The sequence below is a fragment of the Chiloscyllium plagiosum genome, unplaced genomic scaffold, assembly GCF_037043375.1.
Source record: "Chiloscyllium plagiosum isolate Xiang-an unplaced genomic scaffold, Cpla_swu_hap1 HiC_scaffold_5, whole genome shotgun sequence".
NCBI lineage: Eukaryota > Metazoa > Chordata > Chondrichthyes > Orectolobiformes > Hemiscylliidae > Chiloscyllium > Chiloscyllium plagiosum.
Window position 1 is genome coordinate 35966855 of NW_028270143.1, and position 22456 is coordinate 35989310.

General features: G+C 39.5%; 1 protein-coding gene and 1 long non-coding RNA gene across 2 annotated transcripts in view; one reads left to right on the forward strand and one right to left on the reverse strand.

Moving 5' to 3' along the window:
• The window catches only part of LOC122549768 (aryl hydrocarbon receptor-like), a 191888-nt gene that overhangs the window by 114940 nt on the left and 54492 nt on the right, over nucleotides 1-22456 (reverse strand). The gene's annotated exons all lie outside the window — the stretch shown is intronic.
• The window catches only part of LOC148149907 (uncharacterized), a 100734-nt gene continuing 96007 nt past the window's right edge, over nucleotides 17730-22456 (forward strand). The window contains exons 1-2 of the long non-coding RNA XR_015757173.1: nucleotides 17730-17849; nucleotides 18504-18592. This is a non-coding gene — a long non-coding RNA (uncharacterized LOC148149907). The remainder of the gene's footprint in view (nucleotides 17850-18503; nucleotides 18593-22456) is intronic.

Genomic DNA, 22456 nt, shown 5'->3' on the forward strand with positions numbered 1-22456 from the left:
GAAGTTGATTGGGATGAAAAGAGAGTGCAATATATAAGACAGTACAATATTAGGAACAATACTGATTTGGAGGTGCCTGTGTTGGACTGGGGTCTATTGTTAGAAGCTATCTTGAGAATGTAACTTTAAAAGTGTTCTGGGATTTACATATGAAGGACCCAAAACTAACACAATGATTCTAAAAGATGAAAACTTGAGTTAAATTTGTTTAAAAGAACAATAATGTGACTGATATCTAAAGATGATCCTAGCAGGACTAGGTAAATGCAATTTCTTGTAATACTAGTCTACAGGGCTTACTAATGTTAAGTGGTGAAAAATGAAGCAACCACTAAGTAGTCTAGGTCTTTGCAGGGGAATATATACTTCAGTAACATGAAGTAGTTTATTACATATGATAGGATAACAAGTTTTAGTAGCTTAAAACTCTTAACACTAGGTAAGCGGCATTGTTATGTCCTAAAAGATAATGGTTAGATCTTTGCTACATGGCTGTAGACGGTAGAACTGACGAACAGCTAACAATACCAGACTGACTACTTCAGAATGCTACTGTGTGAGACCAGAGATTTTCTGATTTGAAACTATAGCATGAAATGGAAGTTTGACAGCCATAACTAAAAAATACAAGAGTTTTCAAATTGAGAATCAAGTGTTGCATATTGTTGAGCTATGTAATTCAATGGGCTATACATTATTTTTTTTGGTTAAGTCAGATTTGCATCAAGGTTTTAATTGACATTTCTGACATCAGACCAATGAGATTTTTCCATCATATCTTACCAAATTTACCTCATTCATTATGATCTGCACTATGTAAGCCTCATGTCCGATTTCATCCCCTTCTTGCCACAGTACCGCTCCCAGAACTCGCCACTCGGTGAATATTCCAGAATTCAATGGATTCCTGTGCGTCTGTGCCATCTTCAAAATCCCATCATGTACTCAGACAGCATTTTCATTCCAAGCTGCCTTGCACAGTTCCTGTCATTTGCCTGACATGGCAGATGGGGGAAAATCTGCACCCCGCTGGAGGGGCAGAGACCTGGGGGTTCTGATGGATGAGGTGGTACAGAGGCAGGATTTCCTCATCCTCCAGGACTGGCAGAGAAGGCCGTGACTCTAAGCCATGCCAGCCTTGTCCGAGCCTGGCATCTGGATTTAAGCAGTCTCAACCATCTGGAGGAACACACGGGACTATTGGAAGGAGATTAATGACCTTCTCTGCTGTAACAGTATGTGCCATATCTTTTTTCTGACATCCTCTCTCTTCTCACACTCAATATCTTTGCAACTGTACTCACTTCTGCAAAATGGTAAGACTCTACCACACTTTCAATTGCCTGAAACATCTTCCCTTATTCACTGTCATACGTCCCAACCCCGACACCACAAACCCTGGATGTGCTCTGCACTACCTACTCACCTGCTCGGGAAACCTCTCACCTGTACCAACAGTAACAGATGTGCTACCACTTCAATCTCCTTCATAATGCCAAGGGAGATGATAGAAGCAGGTATGACTGCAAGGTTTAAGAGGCATTTAGTCAGACACATAAACAGGTAGGGAATAGAGGACCGTGTTCAGGCAGATGGGATTAATTTAGAATGGCATCATAGTCAGCACAGAAACGGCGGGCTAAAGAGCTTGTGTGTTCCTGTGCTGCACAGTTCTGTGATCCATGTCCTTGCCTCTCTCACATTCCAGAAGAAAATAGCCTCCAATAAAGGCAGAAAGACTGAAGATAGGTGCAATGCCTGACACTCAGTTCCTCACCTTACATGGATAGCATCCTGATCCTGACCGACATTGCTGGACTTCTTGCCCTATCCTGTCACAAAGCCCATCATCTCTCATGCCACTCAGATCGATAAGATTCTGCCCAATCATGCTTTGTTTGTAATGGGGAGAAGCAGACAGAATCTTTTGAGTTGGGAAAATTCTGCTTGACAACAACCCTATAATTGTTTGAGCTACAAAGTGTTGAAACTGTAAGTACCAAAAGCACGGCAGGAGAACATTTAGAGCCTACAGACTGAAAGCATTTCTCTTTCTCTCCCTCTCCCTCTCCCTCTCTCCAAACATGGGAAAACACAGAAAAACCAAGCTGCTTCAGAGATAAAATTCTTATTTAAAAAAAGACGCAACTCCACCTGATCAACTATCAAATCAAAGAGCAACCATCACCCTAGATACAACAGCCTCTCATCATTGCAAAAATCATAAAGGTGACAGTGACTTTCCAGCTTGTGTTCTGGACTTTTCATCTTTGACACTTTGCTTAACCTATGTTGTTTGTCCATTTACAGTACAAACATTAACCCCTTTGTCCGTCTTAATACTTAATACTGTCTGTGTATATTTCAGAAGTTTAAAAGGGCAGAATTTGAGTTGCATGATTTAGAATGCCTTACTTTACACTTCTCTCATTAAAGGTAAGTGTGCTGCAATTTCTTTCACCTATTCTTGATGAAACCTGGTGTCAATTGCTTATGATTTGAGCAGCAATCATTCACCCAAGTAGTCATATTGGAATTTTGGTACATGTGACAGTGCAGCACTCTACCCAGTTATTTCACCACACTGAGGAACTTACAATTCAGAACAATGGCTTAGAACAACCACACAGAATCAACAGAGACGGTCATTTATACATCAGTGGGAAGAGTTATCCCAAAGTTTCTGAATTAATCCATTCATATCAGCTGTCTCACAATACAGGTATCATAAGGCAAAATGGTATCTTTTGCATTTAGTAATGTCAGTATTCAATTCAGAAAGAGAGAGGAGTCTTAATGGAAATTGTTTAATAATGCACATCTCTTTAGAAATAACTAAATAATCATAGATTTGTAATTTTATTTTCAAACAAATTATGAAAGACAAACTTTCTATAGTTGTGATTTGGAGGTGCCGGTGTTAGACTGGGGTGGCCAAAATTAGAAATCGCACAACACCCCTGGTTATAATCCAACAGGTTTATTTGGAAGCACTAGTTTTTGGAGCGCTGCTCCTTCATCAGGTGGTTGTGGAGTATAAGATCGTAAGACACAATTTATAGCAAATGTTTACAGTATGATGTAACTGAAATTATATATTGAAAAAGAACTGGATTGTTTGTTAAGTCTCTCATCTTTTAGAATGACCATGTTGATTTCAGTTCTTTCACGTGTAAATTCCAGAACTTTCTTAAAGTTACATTCTCAAGTGAACTTTAACAATGTGCCATGACGGCCCAGATAATGCATTGAAGGTGTGAGGTGCCCTGTGTGAGGCTGTCTGTGCCACAATGTTCAGATTGATTCTATTTCTAAAAAAGGGATATACAGAATCTTACATGGACTCATGAAGTATTTGAGCAAAATAAAATGTAATTCTGCAAGTACAAATACACCCCACAAACTTAAATGTGTGTGTGCATGTGAGTGTGTGTGCATGGTAGATAGGAGTGTCTAAGAGAGAGTATGTGCATTAGTATGTGTGGAAGTGAGAGCATAAAGGGGTATAGGTGTGAGGGGGTGCGTGCATGGACATGAGTGTGGGAGTATATGTGTGAGCATATGAGAGAAAGCTTGTGTATGACAGAGAGCCTGTGAAAGTGTATGAGTCTGTAGGTGTGTGTGTGTGTGTGTGTGAGAGAGAGAGTGTGTGTGTGTGTGTGAGAGTGTGTGTGTGTGTGAGTGTGTGTGAGAGAGAGAGAGAGAGAGAGAGAGAGAGAGAGAGAGAGAGAGAGAGAGAGAGAGAGAGAGAGAGAGAGAGAGTGTGTGTGAGTGTGAGAGAGTGTGTATGTCTCTCTCTCTCCCCCTAGGAGAGTGTGTGTGTGTGTGTAATGCAGTGGAGTCACCTTTGGGTGACCGTCCTCCAAGGCAGACTTCGGGAACCAAGGCAACAACACAAAGTGGCTGAGCAGAGGATGATAGCCAAGTTCAGTACCCATGGGAATGGCCTCAACCAGGACCTTGGGTTCATGTCACACTACAGGTGATCCCTCTCTCGTACATTCACATATACAGTCCCACACTCTCACCCCCACATGCACCCTCTCACAGACTTACACATATTGTCTCACAGACATTCATATGCACATACACCCATAAAAGTCTGCAGGGTGAATTTGTACTTGCAGAATTATACTTTATTTTGCTCAAAAAATTTATGAATCCATTTAAGATTCTGTTAATCCTTTTTTTTCAGAAATCGAATCCGTCTGAACATTGGGGCACAGACAGCCTTACACAGGAGACCTCACACCTTCGATGCTTTATCTGGGCCAACATGGCACTTATTGTTAAAGTTCACTTGAGAATGTAACTTGTAAAAAGTTCTGGGATTTACATATGAAAGAACTGAAACTTAACAAACAATCCAGGTCTTTTTCAATATATAATTTCAGTTACACCACACTATAAACTTTTGCTATAAATTCTGTGTTTTGTGATCTTATTTTCCACAACCATCTGATGAAGGAGTAACGCTCTAGAAGCTAGTGCTTCCAAATAAATCTGTTGGATTATAACCTAGGGTGTTGTGCGATTTTTAACTTTGTCCACCCCAGTCCAACACCGGCACCTCCAAATCATATCATAAAGATAGGCTTGTTTAAGTTTGGTCTTTCTAATTAAACGACGCTTCCAACCGTATTGTCTTTTCACACCTTCAATTCTTGTCAGCCTTTGATATGAAGCAATGTTTAGACTTAACTACCTCTGAATAGGTGTCAATATTGTGAACAATGCCATCGCCATTAAGTCCCATGAAACATTACAATATTGATCGGCCCTTGCCAACCGTCTCTGGGACCTGAAACACCATACAGCTTCCCCAATTAGTACGTACTTGTTGAATACCTTTTAACAGGGCCACTATCTCCTGAGTGAACAAAACTCACACTGGCAAACAGTAAACAAATCTCACAACCCAGCTACAGTAATTAGTTTAATATCCTTTATTCTTTTATTAAGTACAGGTACAATTTCTAACTTGTTACAGCATATAGGCCGAATGTTTTTACTAACATTTACTAACTCAAAAGACAAAAGGACTAACACCACTTAATTATGCAAGCAGACCGACAGACATTCTTCATTCCATGAGAAATAGCAGCCAGCACTTAGCACATGGTTTAACCCATTTGCTGTCTCTCACGACAGAAGCCCCTCAAACCTTTGTGTACTGTAGATAAAAAAAATGGAACATCATTGTGATGAATTTTAATATTTATGATTTGGAGATGCCGGTGTTGGACTGGGATGTACAAAGTTAAAAATCACACAACACCAGGTTATAGTCCAGCAGGTTTAATTGGAAGCACTAGCTTTCGAAGCGCCGCACCTTCATCAGGTGGTTATATAAGAACAGTCTATAAAGGGGCTCTTGTAAGAACTGTATTTTGTGATTCTATTGTCACATCAAACTTGTGCTCTTCTGGTTGCTGAATAAAAGAGGCTATTTTTGCCACTCACCGATTTCGGTCACTATTTGAACATGATCCCACAATAGCATAAAAACAGGTTATTTAGTTCATCAGTGTCTGCTGACGTGAATACTCCACAGACATTTTCATTCTTATATTTTATTCATCAGAACTTTTGTATATTAGCTTTTCTTTGAAAGCTGGTAAACAATGAATCACATTGTAAACAAGATTTGTGAAATTTTATGTAGAAAATTGTTTCTAAAACCAGGTGAATTCATTACTATACTGTGAACAGTGGAACCCATCAGCACCTCTATTGACAAGAACTGTACACTTCATAACATTTTCTAATAATCAAAAACAAAGTGTGATATTAGTGACAAATCATCAGGCTCTCATATGTCTTGGCCCACCAACCTAAGTAGTTCTTGCTTGCCATGTCAAGATGAACTTATAAAATGTTTTATACTGAGCCCAGAAAATTATATATAGAATATTGTGTTACAGTAGTTACCTAAAGACAACTTTTACAAAGAGCTGCCCCTGCAGGCATTTATCTTCTGGGTGTGGAAAGTAAATACTTTCATTTAAAACAAAGGAATTTAAACAAGCAGATGAATGTCTTGTGCAAACAAAATATTATACTGGTCCAGTACCATATGCCAGCTAACAATGGGGCATTGCCTCCACAATGTATTGCAAATGTCTAAGAAGAAGTAGTGTTTACATCAGCCATTTTTAAAACTGTGCCTACATTGATATTAAAATGCACCAACATTATCAGGTGCTGTTCAGAATGGAGCAATTTAAATAATAAAGTTTATAAAGTGCAAAACAAAGTAAAAGGTACACCCATATTACATAAACTAAAGACATTTTATTTAACTAATGTACAATCTGATGCCATACAACATAAACAACTGTTTTTTAAAACCTAAATCCACATTATTTCCTATGTTGAGTGCTCAACAAAATCCTTTTCTTTAGATTAGATTAGATTACTTTACAGTGTGGAAACAGGCCCTTCGGCCCAACAAGTCCACACCGACCAGCCGAAGTGTAACCCACCCATACCCCTACATTTACCCCTTACCTAACACTACGGGCAATTTAGCATGGCCAATTCACCTGACCTGCACATCTTTGGACTGTGGGAGGAAACCGGAGCACCCGGAGGAAACCCACACAGACACGGGGAGAACGTGCAAACTCCACACAGTCAGTCGCCTGAGACGGGAATTGAACCCGGGTCTCTGGCGCTGCGAGGCAGCAGTGCTAACCACTGTGCCACCGTGCCGCCCACGAAACAGGCCCTTCGGCCCAACAAGTCCACACCGACCAGCCGAAGCGTAACCCACCCATACCCCTACCTTCTCTTCCTGCACATAAAAGATTTTCAATTTTCCAAATCAGCATTGAGTAGTGAATATTGCAACACATATGATTAACTGGTTAAACAAATTAATATCAGAATAAACAGTTCACTGGATTGCTCTCTTGTCCAAAGAGACTGTTTAATGAATTTGTAAATTATCTACAATTTACAGCCTGCATCCCTATGATTCTCAGAACATAGAAAGATTTGCCATTTAGACCCCACTGCCATTCCCACCACTCATTGTGTTCATGAAACCATCGTTGCATTATAGCCTGGTGCTGGTATTTGGTCTAATTACATCATCTCAGTTTATTTCGACCATTTAATTAATAACTACTATTATATTTTCCAAATTAGTTCTCCCAATGCAGTTACTATTGCAAATTTCATTTTACAGGGTTTCCATTAGTTCTTCAAACTAATTTACTATCTTACAATTGAATTGTATATTTCTTCAAATCAATTATTTTTCGAACTCAACGTCTCCCAGTTTGTTGATTCCTCCATGGTCTTGGTTGCTGTACTCCGCCTTCACTATAGGCCTGCTGTCTACTCTCCAGGCCTGCCAAGTGTTCACTCTTTTTCTTTGCTTTCCATGTCAATCCTCAACCAGGACCCTCAAAATTTCTACTTATGTTTGTTCCGTTTTCACCCACTTGTCAATATGACTTGCGCCGAAATTGATTTCATGACATTTTTTATTCTCTTTCTGCTAACTCAAAAAAAACTTACGGTGGCTACATTCTGCTGTGTCAACAAAATTGATTTTATCCAAAAAAACTCAAGCTGCCATCATTGCTGTCTCTTAATTCTTTATTTTCCATTGTCTGTGCTGCTGTTGTATTCATACACAATAACTTAGCATATTGCCTTGATCTGCAATCATGTCTCTTCTATCCTACTTCAGCTCTGATCCTATATATTTCACATTGCTTTCTACAGCAATCGCAATCCTGACTCCTCTCTCGTATGACAGCCTTCCCTTTTGCTCTATGATTTTTTCTGATTCCCCACAGCTGCTTCTATCCATTCTGACCCTGTTGATCATTCCTATGTGACTGTTTCTTTCACTGCAGCCCCCTCAATCTATTCTTAAATATGGTTATATCCCACCCTTTGCTGAAGAACAGTCCTCAACATGACATGGGCTAAAGAAGACAGCAGTGACTAAATAGTCAAAAAATATTACGCTGGAAAAGTACAGCAGGTCAGCTGCCTGATCTGCTGTGCTTTTCCAGCACCACACTTTTCAACTCTGATCTCCAGCATCTACATTCTTCACTTTTCCCTAGCAATGACTAAATAGGCAATAAAGCGGTCTTTCTTTGTGAGGCCAAAACTACAATATCCTGCCATGGCAAGAAACTAAACAACACGATTGGTGTCAATGGATGGAAAATCATAAGCAGGCATGCACAGTAGCAGAAAATCCCAGCATGTTAAATTGTCAGAGACAGACGGTGACCCCTCACAAAATGCATCTGGAGGACTGGAAGAAAATGCAAAATATTTTCGCATGAAATTAAGCAAATCAAGCAGTGCACATACTTGTATAACTAACATCTTGTCTGTGAAATAAATGTAAAATAAGCCATCTAGCTCTCCTCAATTCATGCTCCCTTACATTTCTACTACTAAGTTATTAAGATCACGGTTGCCCAGTCACGAGTTGTATAAGACCCTGGTGCGGCCACATCTGGAGTATTGTGTGCAGTTTTGGTCGCCATACTATAGGAAGGATGTGGAGGCACTGGAACGGGTGCAGAGAGGTTTACCAGGATGTTGCCTGGTATGGTAGGAAGATCGTATGAGGAAAGGCTAAGGCACTTGGGGTTGTTTTCATTGGAGAAAAGGAGGTTTGGGGTGACTTGATAGAGGTGTACAAGATGATTAGGGGTTTAGATAGAGTTGACCATGAGAACCTTTTTCCACGTATGGAGTCAGCTATTACAAGGGGGCATAGCTTTAAATTAAGGGGGGGTAGGTATAGGACAGATGTTAGGGGTAGGTTCTTTACTCAGCGAGTCGCGAGTTCATGGAATGCCCTGCCAGTAGCAGTGGTGGACTCTCCCTCATTATGGGCATTTAAGCGGGCATTGGATAGGCATATGAAGGATAATGGGCTAGTGTAGGTTAGGTGGGCTTGGATCGGCACAACATCGAGGGCCGAAGGGCCTTTACTGCGCTGTATTCTTCTATGTTCTATCTGTTTGTAGTCTACTCGATGTAACACAGTGACAATTCCAATCAACATGACGGTAGGTATTATCAATATAAAGACAGGACTTTGGCTGTGCAGTGGTTACTCTTCCCAATATTATCAAAGATAGGTGCATCTGTGGCAAGCAGTCTGGTGAGAAGTTCAAGTATATTTTTCCGTCCTTTAGTTCCCTCACCACCTACTGCAGTCACTATGTCCTTCGGGTCTGATCAGCTTGATCAGTAGTGGTGCTGCTGAATACCCTTTGTGGACAGTGAAGCCCTCCACCCAGAATACATTCTACTCCCTTGCCACTTTCTCCAAATGGGAGGAGAAAGTGAGGACTGCAGATGCTGCAGATCAGAGCTGAAAATATGTTGCTGGAAAAGCGCAGGTCAGGCAGCATCCAAGGAACAGGAGAATCGATGTTTCGGGCATAAGCTGCTGCGCTTTTCCAGCAACACATTTTCAGCACTTTCTCCAAATGGTCTTCAACATGGAGGGGGACTGATTTCATTAGGTTGGCGAGTTGAGAGGGGACGTGGGTGGTATGTGAAATCAGCAGGACATTTCCTTGCCCATGTTTGACCTGATGGCACGAGACTTCATCTCATCCTAAGTCAAAGTTGAAGACACCTGGGTAACACTCTCTCAACTGTACACAACTGTGCCACAACCTCTGCTGTGGGACCAGGCACACCTGGGGATGGTAATCATTTTCTTGGGACATATTCACAGTGTGACATCTTACAGGCAAGGTTTTATCTACATACTTCGACAATGTTAAGGTATTACTGGACTAGTCTTTTAGACAGCTCTCCCAACCTTTGCACAAGTTTCCAGATGATACTTGCAGGGTCGACAAGGCTGTGTTTGCTATTTCCATTTCCAGTCAAAGCCATGTGTTCCATCTTATTCCTTTTTTGAGACTTGCCTTCAGTTGATAGTGCTTGCTAGTCCATTTTAGATGGAAGTTAAGAACCAAACACATCGATATGGGTCAGGATTCACAGTAAACCAGACTCAGTATGCACAGCAGATTTCTTTCGCTAACAGACATTTTTGAACCAGATAGGATTTTATGACAAGTAACAATGGTTTCATGATCATTAGATATCTAACCATCAATTCAATTTCCATTATCCACCATGGTGGGACTCAAACCTAGTTCCCAGGACATTACTTGGGACTTGGATTATTAGTCCAGGGAGACAACATCACCAGGCAATTGCCTCCCTTGCTGGACTTTTGAACTTGACCATCCAACAGTTACCTCAGAGGTGGTTTAAAAAAAGACCATCTCATAGAAAGCAAACACTTTAATGACGGTCTCGTAGTTGGTAACAGACGTATATCTGTAAACATTATTTCCTGAAATGATTCTAACCTTTAGAGTAGTAAAACTCTCAATTAATTAATGGACTTATTAAAAATGCTTCTTGGAAAATAACGTTATTATTCCAATAATGGAAATACGTACTGTCCAAAATAATATTTTAAACCAAAATGTACAATTGAGTATTTCACAACAACATATGCTGTGTGTCCAAGAAAATCTTGAACTAAAAACATACTGAGGTCCTTAGCTCCCTGGAAAAGTTTGAACTTCTACTGGATCTTTTCATTTTAACGAATAAAAATCATGTTCAGCTATGATTTCACATGTCTAGCACGTGCAGTTTGCAGAACTGTCTAGAAAGTAATCTTGTGAAATAATACAAGCTGAAATCTTGTGAGGCTGAGAGTTTTCCCTTTCTAAAAATGTTTGGAGACTGAAATGCTCCAAGATCTGAGCAGTGACCAAATGCATGTCACCTTTCAGCAGAAAAACAGATAAAATTAGAATGATCACCCAATTTATACTACACCCCTTTGTACTTTCCACAACGTTAAGTCAAATCAGACATTGTAAAACGTACAGCTGATCATATTGCATTTGTTCCCCGGCAGACTGATTTGTTTAAAATTTCCTTACTTGAGGGAACCAATTTGGTGAAAGTTATTCTTTATTATGATACATAAGACCAGCAGCTACTACAACAGCAGAACATGCAATTTTGGGTTCACTATGTCATAGAGTCATAGAGATGTACACTTGATGAGTAGTGAAAAGACAGAGTACAACATAGACTTTGTTTAATCCCATGCTTCTATTTTGGCTGTACGTGGAAGGTAGAATATTCTTTTCTTCTGAGCCACTTTTACATTTAAAGATGTTCATACGTATATTATGTAAGCATATGTTATTTAGTAAGTAATACAAATATACAAATAAAAGGAAAAAAGTGACCAACTAACCCAACCACCCTGTGGCTCAACACTTCAACTCCCCCTCCCACTCCACCAAGGATATGCAGGTCTTTGGACTCCTCCATCGCCAGAACACAACAACACGACGGTTGGAGGAAGAGCGCCTCATCTTCCGCCTAGGAACCCTCCAACCACAAGGGATGAACTCGGATTTCACCAGTTTCCTCATTTCCCCTCCCCCCACCTTGTCTCAGTCAAATCCATCGAATTCAGCACCGCCTTCCTAATCTGCAATCTTCTTCCTGACCTCTCCGCCCCCACCCCAGTCTGACCTATCACCCTCACCTTGACCTCTTTCCACCTATCGCATTTCCAAAGCCCCTCCCCCAAGTCCCTCCTCCCTACCTTTTATCTTAGCCTGCTGGACAAACTTTCCTCATTCCTGAAGAAGGGCTTATGCCTGAAACGTCGATTCTCCTGTTCCCTGGATGCTGCCTGACCTGCTGCACTTTTCCAGCAACACATTTTCAGCTACAGAAGTAATTTGGCAAGAAATATAAAAAAAAACAGCAAGAGTTCTTACTAGAATAGAAACATAGATTAGCTAAACTAAGTGTCAGACTCTTTGAGGATATAAGATTTTGAAAAGTGGCAACAAGGAATACCGGATAACTTAAACCAATATTTTGCATTGACCTTCATGGTGAAGGACACTATAAACATCCCAATGACAACAGACAGCAAGGAGCTAGAGGGAGAAAAGACTTCGTTATAGTCTATACCGTGAGGGACAATACTTGAGAAACTAATGGGACTAAATGGAGACAAGTCACCAGCACCTAATGCCTGCATCTGAGGGATTAAAGTTAGTGAAGGCTTGGTCAAAATATTCCAGAACATACTGCATTCTGGGAGGGTTCCAGGGTTTCATGTGAAAATGTGAAGTCATGCACTTCGAAAGGAAGAGTCCAAAGGCAGACTATTATTTAAATGGAGTGAGACATGGGGGAAGAAAAAATGCAGTGCAGAAGGACCTAGGTGTTCTTGTGCACGACAAAAATAATAGCATGCAGGTCCACCAAATAATTATGATCAATTGAAGTTTGGCGTTTATTGCTGGGATGTGGAGCTTAAAATAGGGAAATCTTGTTACAACTGTATAGGATGTTGGTAAGGCTGTACCTAGAGTACTACATGGACTCTGCATTTAGAAAAGAGGCAATTCAAAATAAATTCACTCGACTGATTCCTACGATGAAGGGGTTAACTTATCAAGACCAGATAAGCAGTTCAGGGCATTATTCCTTAGAGTTTAGAAGTAGGGGAGGAGGTTGTGCGGTTGCTCCTATTGAAACACACAAGATTCTGAGGAGGTTGACAGGATAGATATTGAGAGGATGTTTCCAGTAGTGGGGGAATATCAAATTAGAGGCCATAGTCAAAGAATAAAAGAACACTCATTTAAAATTAAGATACGAAGGAATTACGTCTCCCCAGTGGTAATGAAAGTTTGGAATTCTTTGACCCAAAGCAAGCACAGGCTAAATTACCAAAAGTAATTAGAAAAGAGGTAGATCATTTGTTTTATAACTGGGGAGTTGAGAGCTTTGAAGAGATGGCACAAGAGGAGTTAAGGCCTGGGGCAGATCAGCTATGATCTCGCCGGGTAGGCTGGAGGGGCTGAATGACCCATTCCCACTTCTATTTCTGACGTTTATGCTGCTAGAAATTTTCTAGCATATTCTGCTTTTTTTTAAAAAAAGAAAAAAAATAGCCCTGGCTGTATATGTACTATTTGTAAACAACTTATCACCACTTTATTGATCAGCAGCTGGACTCCAGACTGGGAGCTCCAACCTTTTGCATTGGCAGTGAGGTTGTAGTACATAAAGGAGATGCATGTATTGTGGACTGCAACATACTGAACATTTGGAGGTATCCAAATCCAAGCCCAAATCAATCCAACAGTTTAAAGTTCTCTTTAAGTTAATACCAAGTCTAACAATTCATAAAATCAACAGAGAAAAATGACAAAAGATATTTTGCCATGAGGAAGTTTATCTCACAGACTTACATAAACACTACATATAACCTTAACATTGTGTGCTAGCAGAGCATTAAGATACTATCTCAACTGAAATGAATTACAGCTTGCATGCAAACCCAAAAATGTGGCCAGAGCACTGGTTTATATCAACTTTTGGCAATGTATCCACAATTCAACCAAACAGGTCAAAGTTTGTAGTTTGAGCCAACAACTATCAAACTGTTTCATAAGCCCTCTGCAGAGTCAAGAGTTCAACATGTCTCTTCTAGATTACTCACGCAACCAAGTCTCCCCCTTCTCTTGGGAGTTCTGTAATTGATGCCAACCTTTAAAGCACATTATTGTTTGTAACCACTTCGTGGATTTTAATCTCTAGAAGGATTTCAAATTCTTCATATATTAGCAAAATAACCTCAAGTTGGATGCAGATTCATTTTCATTATTTTAAGTAATTATTTGCAATTAGAGTGGCGCTAGAGAAAAGAAACACAGCAATTTGGTCTTGATTTTGCAGCTTAATCTGATGTACAGATCAGAGCTTCTCAGTTACTAAAACCCATGGTGTGAACAGTTGTAAGAACTCTGAATCAGATCACCTGAAAGTTTCAGCCTATTTCAGAATCTGAAAAAGAAATACGAGATCTTTCAGATACCATCAATGAAATAGAGACTACATTCTCCCAGCCCCTCCCATGGGAGGAACACAGGAACAAATAGCTTTACAACGACAAGTCCCACAAACACTTCTCTGGCTCATAATGGTTTTCAAATTGGAGCCATTGAATCCCAGGAGGTCAGTAACTGGTCCTGGAAGTGATTTGTTTTCCAACATTTTGCCAATTTTCTGTACATCACCGATTAGGATTTTCTGGCATGCACTTTTTATCACTATCACAATAGTAACGTAGCTTTTTTTTTAAAAAGAACAGCTGGTACTGTCTTTTAAAAGGAAAATCCTGGGAAGTTTAATATTTGCGACACTCCTGCATACTAGGAAACACTTATTCTAAATGGGCTTGAAGATAGAAAGGTATATAACAAAAATTTTACATTTTCATGACGTCAAGTGGCAAATCCACGACAATATATAAAATTGGTGCATGTCCACCAAATTTCAAACAATTATTGTGAAAGATTTCATCCAATTAAAAAAACTCATCCATCCTTGATGAGGTATTCTGACCATCAGTCATGTCTACAAACAGGTACAGTTATTTTGATCATGGCGTGCATCATTGCCTTTTGGAACTACTTTAACATGGATCACCTAAGTACAGACCCAGTAGGATATGTGTTCCCTGGACCTCAATTTACCTATAAACATTACAACATTAGACCTGTTCGTTAATGTTAAAGTGCATTGCATTCTTCTATCTGAACATCAAAATTGGGGAGAAAAATAATAAGCAACGTACCATTGCTACTGTTTACACAAGAGCTCGAAAAGATATTTATAACCCCCGCTACAGAATTTTCCAAATCGCTAGAAAATCATCACAAACTAGTTTTCTTTTATTCATTCATGGGAGTTTTGGCTGGGTTAGAATTTACTGCCTATCCTTAGTTGCTCTTGAGAAGGTGGTGGTAAGCTGCCTTTTTAAACTGCTACAATCCACATGTGGATGGACCCATATTGCTATAAGATAGGAAAATATACAGCTTGCATAAATGGTTTAAGGGTGTCCAATTCAAAACATATATTTGTGTATTTTTAAACAGATCATAGTAATCTCGACTCCATTCAAAATTCTAAGATGCACTGACTATTGTTAAGACATTTACTGTTAGATTTTATATGCTTAGTGGCTTTTACGTTGGGTATCATTTTTCTTGAGCGCAAAGCTAGCGGAATACAGTATTTCTCAATCTCACAAGACATATCCAAATATTTTCTGCGCGGTATTTTAAAAGTTTCATTTTCTGCTGACTTGAAATTGTTAAAATACATTTATATGGAGAAGCAGTCACATCAAATCTTTCATTTTATAGTTATTCTATTGGCCATAGATTAAATTTGCAAATAGCTATTCTAATTAAGCCCTATTTTGCAATGGGATACAAATTAGTCATAATTTGTCAAGAATACTTTCTCAATGATAAAGAAACAGACAATTAAGCATTAATTCCAGGATTGGTTCTTTATGCCAATACTTTATGCAAACTTTCTACTGATAACATGAGTCTAGAGAATCATTCTAATGATTGTACATTCATTACAAAACTAATATTAGTTAACTTTTATTTAACCTCTCTTGCAAAAGTAAGAGGTTACTGATTGAACTAGAACTTCTTACAGATGTGGAAAACTTGTAGCAAATTATAGAGATAACATTTATCAATGGGAAAAAAAACATTTATGAATGAAGCATTCTGATGAATCCTCAGACAATATTCATCATGAAGAGCAAACAATTGTCTCTTTGATGAACCATTACTTAAAAGGAACACACAGTTGTGAAGAAAGGCTCTATTTAAAGTCTACAGTGCTGCTGGCATTGCAGCAGAGATTAGGAAATTTAACACCTTAGCTTCTCTCATAGGAAACGAACAGAATTCTAGAAAATAAGGAAAGATAGGTCAAAACAGTGAAATACTGTGCGGATACTCTCAGGTTATATACTTTTAAAAAAAAATGCCGGTTGAATCAATGACAGCCAAAATTAAATGAACTATTTTCGTCAGAAGGAAATCTGCCGTGTGCCCTTCCAAATTGACGTCCACGAGGGACTAAAACAAATGCATCCTGGCCTCCAAGTTCTCTGCTGTGGGAGTGTCTTGATATAAATCATAGCACAGAGGAAGAATTTGGCAACTGAGGCTTGTTTGCAGGCTCCGTTTAAATTGCATTAGCCTCCAAAACAGGCTCAACATTTACAAACTCTGATTGATAGACACAAATTGCAGAACTTCACATTGACTCCACTTCCTCTAATTCCAAATTATTTAAATACTGAAAGAACATGAAGAGTTATTAGAAAGGAAATGCAGCATTTACTTTGGAAAAAAAACAGCACACTGTAGAAAAGATTTAATTCCAGTATCAGGATTCACTAAAAGACAGCCACATCATCAAAACTGGAATAATTCTGTCTGCTTCTCAATAGCTCAACATTTTCATGAATAGCTGAAAATTGTAATACTGACTGTAAAGGCCCTTATCTGTGCTAAGTTAGCTGAGCTCAAAAAGGCATTGTTTAAAATTGGCCACAGGAATGAGGGAGGGAAGAAGAGGTGAATAGAAGGAAAATAATTTCAGGATTCTAGCTTCTAAATGTAGTTCATAGAATTCTGCTAGATCATGTAATAGTGGATATGACCATTGGGTTCAACAGCACTGCTTCCTAAAAATAAATAGGCTACATCAATTCACATATGAAAAAGGAGATTTAGAAATATGAAATGTAGATAGTTGGCTACAGAGATAAATTATCCCTGTTGAACTAAATACAAATAGAACAATTTTTTTTCCCAAAGTGGGAATAACAGGAGGAATATTAGAGATAGGTTAAACAAAGTGTGTAATCTTCAAATGTTTGTTCTACAAAATATATCAGAACCATTCATTTTTAAGTACAAACATAAGGACACTAAGTGATTGTAAAGGTCAAAATAATTAATTGAAGGCACTTCTTTCAAGGGACTTGAGAGATACATTACAGTATTTATAAATGCAAGCCCCTCTCTGTACTTACGGAGTCTACATTCTGCAAAGATAAGCACAGTATTATCATTACCTGCTTCAATGCTCAAGAAAATGATAACTGTTGCTGCAACTTAAGTTTGAAAGTGCAAATGTGAAGAAAAATCAAGTATAACAAATGGTTCAGGCTGAAATCAATTCAGACCACCATATTTTGCTGCATTTTTTCAATACATCTGCTTCTCATGATCCTTTTTCTCGCATCACTTTACTAATTATACAGGTCATAGAATTAATCAAGAAAAGTGAAGTTGCCTAGCATAGACTCTTAAAAACAAAGACAACAGACGCAGAAGTGATTTTAACGCAGTTGCGTTAACCTTTAGTTCAACTTATAAACCGCTCATTATGTTTTAAGAAGTCACCAGAACACTTCAATCAGATTGTATTTTAGAACCCTTCCCACAAATCCATAAATTATCCACTGTTTTAGCAGCCATATCAGAATTTACCTCTTACTAGAATTTTATTTGTACACACTTCTGTCCAGAAAAGGAAATGCTAACGTAAAATCAAAATCATCAGCAAGATAGACGTCACACGGCAGCTCATTTCTGACCACCAAGCCACAAGTCGAGACTGGTACACTAAAACTCAACTATTATTTCTGTTTTTTTTCCCAGCTCTGAATCACAGGCTAAAGTTGCATAAACAAACATTCCAAAAACAGTCCACAGCCACACCCAACACTGTTATTATCAGATGCTATTACATGAGACTCTACGTGAGTTAGGTGAACTGCTTCTTAGTGTACAATGTTTTAGAAAAATGCATCGCACTGCAATCATGCTAATGATGCCTTGATTGGAGAGGAAATGGAAATAAATTTGATTTGCTTCTGTCCGATACGGAAATACGTAAGTTGCAACATTTTAATCTTCTCTCCCTAAGTCGGGGGGGGAAGAGGGTGAAGTGTAGCCTGTATCCAATAGTTTGGAGAGGGAGGAAGGGGGCAACGATGGAAGCAGTATGCAGAAAATTAGGGATTTCACAGAAAAAAAAATAATTACGCAGATTTTATGCATCAATCTCTTGTGTCCAATTAATACGGGGGATATGGGAGTTCCTAACTGACTTATATTTTTTCATAGTATGTGGGCATCACTGGCAGGACCAAAACCTCTTGCCAATCTCTCACTGCCTTTGAATGGAGTAAGTTGCAAGGTCATTCAGTAAAATGTTTAGAGTTAACTACATCACTGTGGATCTCGAGTCATCTGCAGACTAGACCATGGCAGACTTCCTATCCGAAAGGATATTAAAGAACCATATTTTGTTTTACACCAATGATAATTTTATGGTGACTATTACAGAGATTATCTTTTAATTCCCAATTTTATTAATTGAATTTAAATTCCACCAATTTAAACTATATCCTTATAATATAGGACGTATGAACTATATCCTTATAATAATAGTCTGGGCTTTTTGACTATTGACTAGTGACATATCACTGTAAAACTACCTCCTCATATGTACAATATTTTCAGGATTTCCTTCTAATCCAACAGATAAAAATGCTAACAAGTTCACAATTAGATCCAGTAATTGGGAAATGAACCAGAGCAAAAAAGAAAATTAGATGTAGGGACACATCGAGGTAAGAGTAACCATTGTATAATATTTTATGATATCAAAGGACACAAATATATTGAAATATAGAAGGACTCAGAATAGAACTTGGAAAATAAAGTTATATTATTAGGCGATGCGTTAGCACAAGAGACTATTTGATCCATTGTGTCTGCGTCATGTTTTAGAAAGAACAATTCACTCATGGGAGACTGATTAGCAAGGTTAGATCTCACGGAATACTGGGAGAACTAGCCATTTGGATACAGTACTGGCTCAAAGGTAGTAGACAGAGGGTGGTGGTGGAGGGTTGTTGTTCAGACTAGAGGCCTGTGACCAGTGGAGTGCCACAAGGATCGGTGCTGGGTCCTCTACTTTTTGTCATTTACATAAATGATTTGGATGTGAGCATAAGAGGTAAATTTGTAAGTTAGCAAATTTGCAGATGGCACCAAAATTGGAGGTGTAGTGAACAGCGAAGAGGGTTACCTCAGATTACAACAGGATCTTGATCAGATGGACCAATGGGCTGAGAACTGGCAGACGGAGTTTAATTCAGATAAATGTGAGGTGGCGCATTTTCGGGAAAACAAATCTTAGCAGGACTTATACACTTAATGGTAAGTTCCGAGGGAGTGTTGCTGATCAAAGAGAGCTTGGAGTGCAGGTTCATAGCTTCTTGAAAGTGGAGTTGCAGGTAGATAGGATAGTGAAGGCAGTGTTTGGTATGCTTTCTTTTATTGGTCAGAGTATTGAGTACCAGAGTTGGGAAGTCATGTTGCGGCTGTACAAGACATTGGTTAGGCCACTGTTGGAATATTGCATGCAGTTCTGGTCTCCTTCCTATTGGAAAGATGTTGTGAAACCTGAAAGGGTTCAGAAATGATTTACAAGGATGTTGCCAGGGTTGGAGGATTTGAGCTATAGGAGGAGGCTGAACAGGCTGGGGCTGTTTTCCCTGGAGCATCAGAGGCTTATAGAGGTTTACAAAATTATGAGGGGCATGGATAGGGTAAATAGGCAAAGTCTTTTCCCTGGGGTTGGGGAGTCCAGAACTAGAGGGCACAGGTTTAGGGTGAGAGGGGAACGATATAAAAGAGACATAAGGGGCAACCTTTTCCACACAGAGGGTGATACATGTATGGAATGAGCTGCCAGAGGATGTGGTGGAGGCTGGTACAATTGCAACATTTAAGAGACATTTGGATGGGTATATGAATAGGAAGGGTTTGGAGGGATATGGGCCGGGTGAGACTAGATTGGGTTGGAATATCTGGTCGGCATGGACGGGTTGGACCGAAGGGTCTGTTTCGATGCTGTACATCTCTATGACTCTATCTCACATTTTACCTGTAGTCCTGCAAACATTTCTTCTTATAATTATCTACGTCTGTTTTAAAACCTTAATTGAATCTGCCTCAATCACATTCCCAATCGGTGCATTCTAAATATTACCACTCACTGGTTAAAGAAAATTTTCCTCATGTTTCCTTTGCTTCTTTTACTAACTACTTTGAAATTGTGTCATCAGTTCTTGATCTGTCTGCTGGTGGAAGATTTTCTCTTTATCTACTCCATCCAACTTACTTATCCTCTCCAAATAAAATAGCCCCCAACTTCTCCAACCTATCAACATAAATGAAGTTCCTCATTCCAGGAATGAATTTCATCAATTTTTTCTGTACTCTCTAATTGTGCCAGCTTTACACAGATGTAATAATCCAGTTGAGGTCAAACCAGTGCTTTATGTAAGTTTATTGTAACTTCCCTGCCATTGTATGCTACGTCTCCATTTACATAGCCAACATAGATAATAATATTGGCAAACAATGTAGAACAACAATGGGTAACATCTAAAATACCATATAACCAACTGCAGGAAAAACATACACCACTAAAAGTAAAGAACAAACTAAACAAGAGGCTCTGCAGATGAATAAAAACACAGGGAACAATTAAAAGTTAGGATAGGATGAGTACAATGGAGAAATTTACCATGATGGTTCCATAAAGGCATGTATCCCAAATGATGATGAACCTTCTAACACATTCTCAGCCATTAATGGAATTAAACAGGGGTGCTAACTAGTGCAACTCTCTTCAGCATGTTTTTCTCCTCATGCTTTCTGACATCTTCCATAATGGTTATCAGGGCATTGAAACCAAATGTTACATGGATAGGAAGCTGCTGAATTGATGTCAACTCCAGGCAACATCAGCATTCAACAGACCCCTCCAAGGTCACTTTTGTGATTTCCACTTTGACAATTACTGTGTATTAGCTGTTGCTCCAGAGCCAAACCCGCAACAGTATGAATTTGTCCTCCAATGCAAGCAACAGCTTCAAGCTTATGATCAGCTTAGAGAAACGTAATGTAACACACCAACCTGTTCCAGAAAAGCCTCATCTTAAGTGCAAAGCTTTAATCTATGACTAGAATCAGTTAGTAATGGAGAACCTTATTCAACTCTGGCGTATTCTGTTGAAGCATCTACATTGCCAAAAACACAGACAAGAATTGCCAAAGCTGTCTGGGATGGAGATGAGCAAGTCTGTTTACCAAATTGAAAATCTATAGAGCAATAGTCCTGCCCACTCAGCTCTACACGTGTGAAACTTGCACTGTGTTCAAGACTGTCCTGCATGGCACCAATATGCCAAGATGCTCAACAACATTCACCTGCATTGCTTTTGGAAGTATAGTGTTTGTAGCGAAGTCAGTCAGGTGGATCTCAAGAGTAGGAGTTCTCTGAATGAACGAGATGAACAGTCCCTATCAGGGAGCCCTGGTGACAGATACGAACAGGAGTGTCAGAAGTTCTGTTCATTGTGACAGCTAGCTCTGAGGGAGGACTCTCTATGTGCAAATAAAGTGGGAGCTGGTGATGAGCTACCAGGCGCTGAGGAGTTATTTCAGTAGATCAGATAGAGTCATAGAGTCATAGAGATGTACAGCATGGAAACAGACCTTTCAGTCCAAAACGTCCATGCTGACCAGATATCTCAACCCAATCTTGTCCCATCTGCCAGACCCGGCCCATATCCCTCCAAACCCTTCCTATTCATATACCCATCCAGACGCCTTTTAAATGTACTAGCCTCCACCACTTCCTCTGGCAGCTCATTCCATACACGTACCACCCTCTGCATGAAAAAGTTGCCCTTTAGGTCTCTTTTATATCGTTCCCCTCTCACCCGAGACCTATGCCATCTAGTTCTTGACTCCCCCACCCTAGGGAGGAGACTTTGTCTATTTATCCTATCTGTGCCTCTCATGATTTTATAAACCTCTATAAGGTCATCCCTCAGCCTCCGAAGCTGGCAGAATAAAATACCAGACAAAGAGGTACTCATGCACATCCCCAGTTGCCACACCATACTGAGACAGTCACAACTGAATTGGATTGGTCAGGTATCCAGATTGTCTGTTGTTGCTTACTGAAAACAAATCGTGTACGGAGTGTCTAACGTGTTCCGGTTGGAACTCTATCAACAAACAGATTGACTTGGAGCTCTTTAACAACCCCCTGAGAAAAAGAACAGGAAATGGCATCACCACAGGAAATGACATCACCAACCCAAGGAAGCCCAAACATATAAATAGAAAGCAGGAAACACCAGCAGTATTTCAGCCAGAGGCTCACTGAAGATGTTACCTAGTATGTTGATGAAACATCCAAAAATGAACCTTCCAGCTCAGCGAGCAAACCTACATCCAGAACCTCAACCTGAGCTACAAATCTTCTCAAACCTCGCTAACACCTATGGGCGCAATATGCTATAACTGGTCTGAAAATGGGAAACCAATGCCATCCAACAGAGCGCCACCCACGAACAGCTGTACTTCCTGCACGAATGCCTCAGAATACAGGTCTTAAATACAAACTTCAC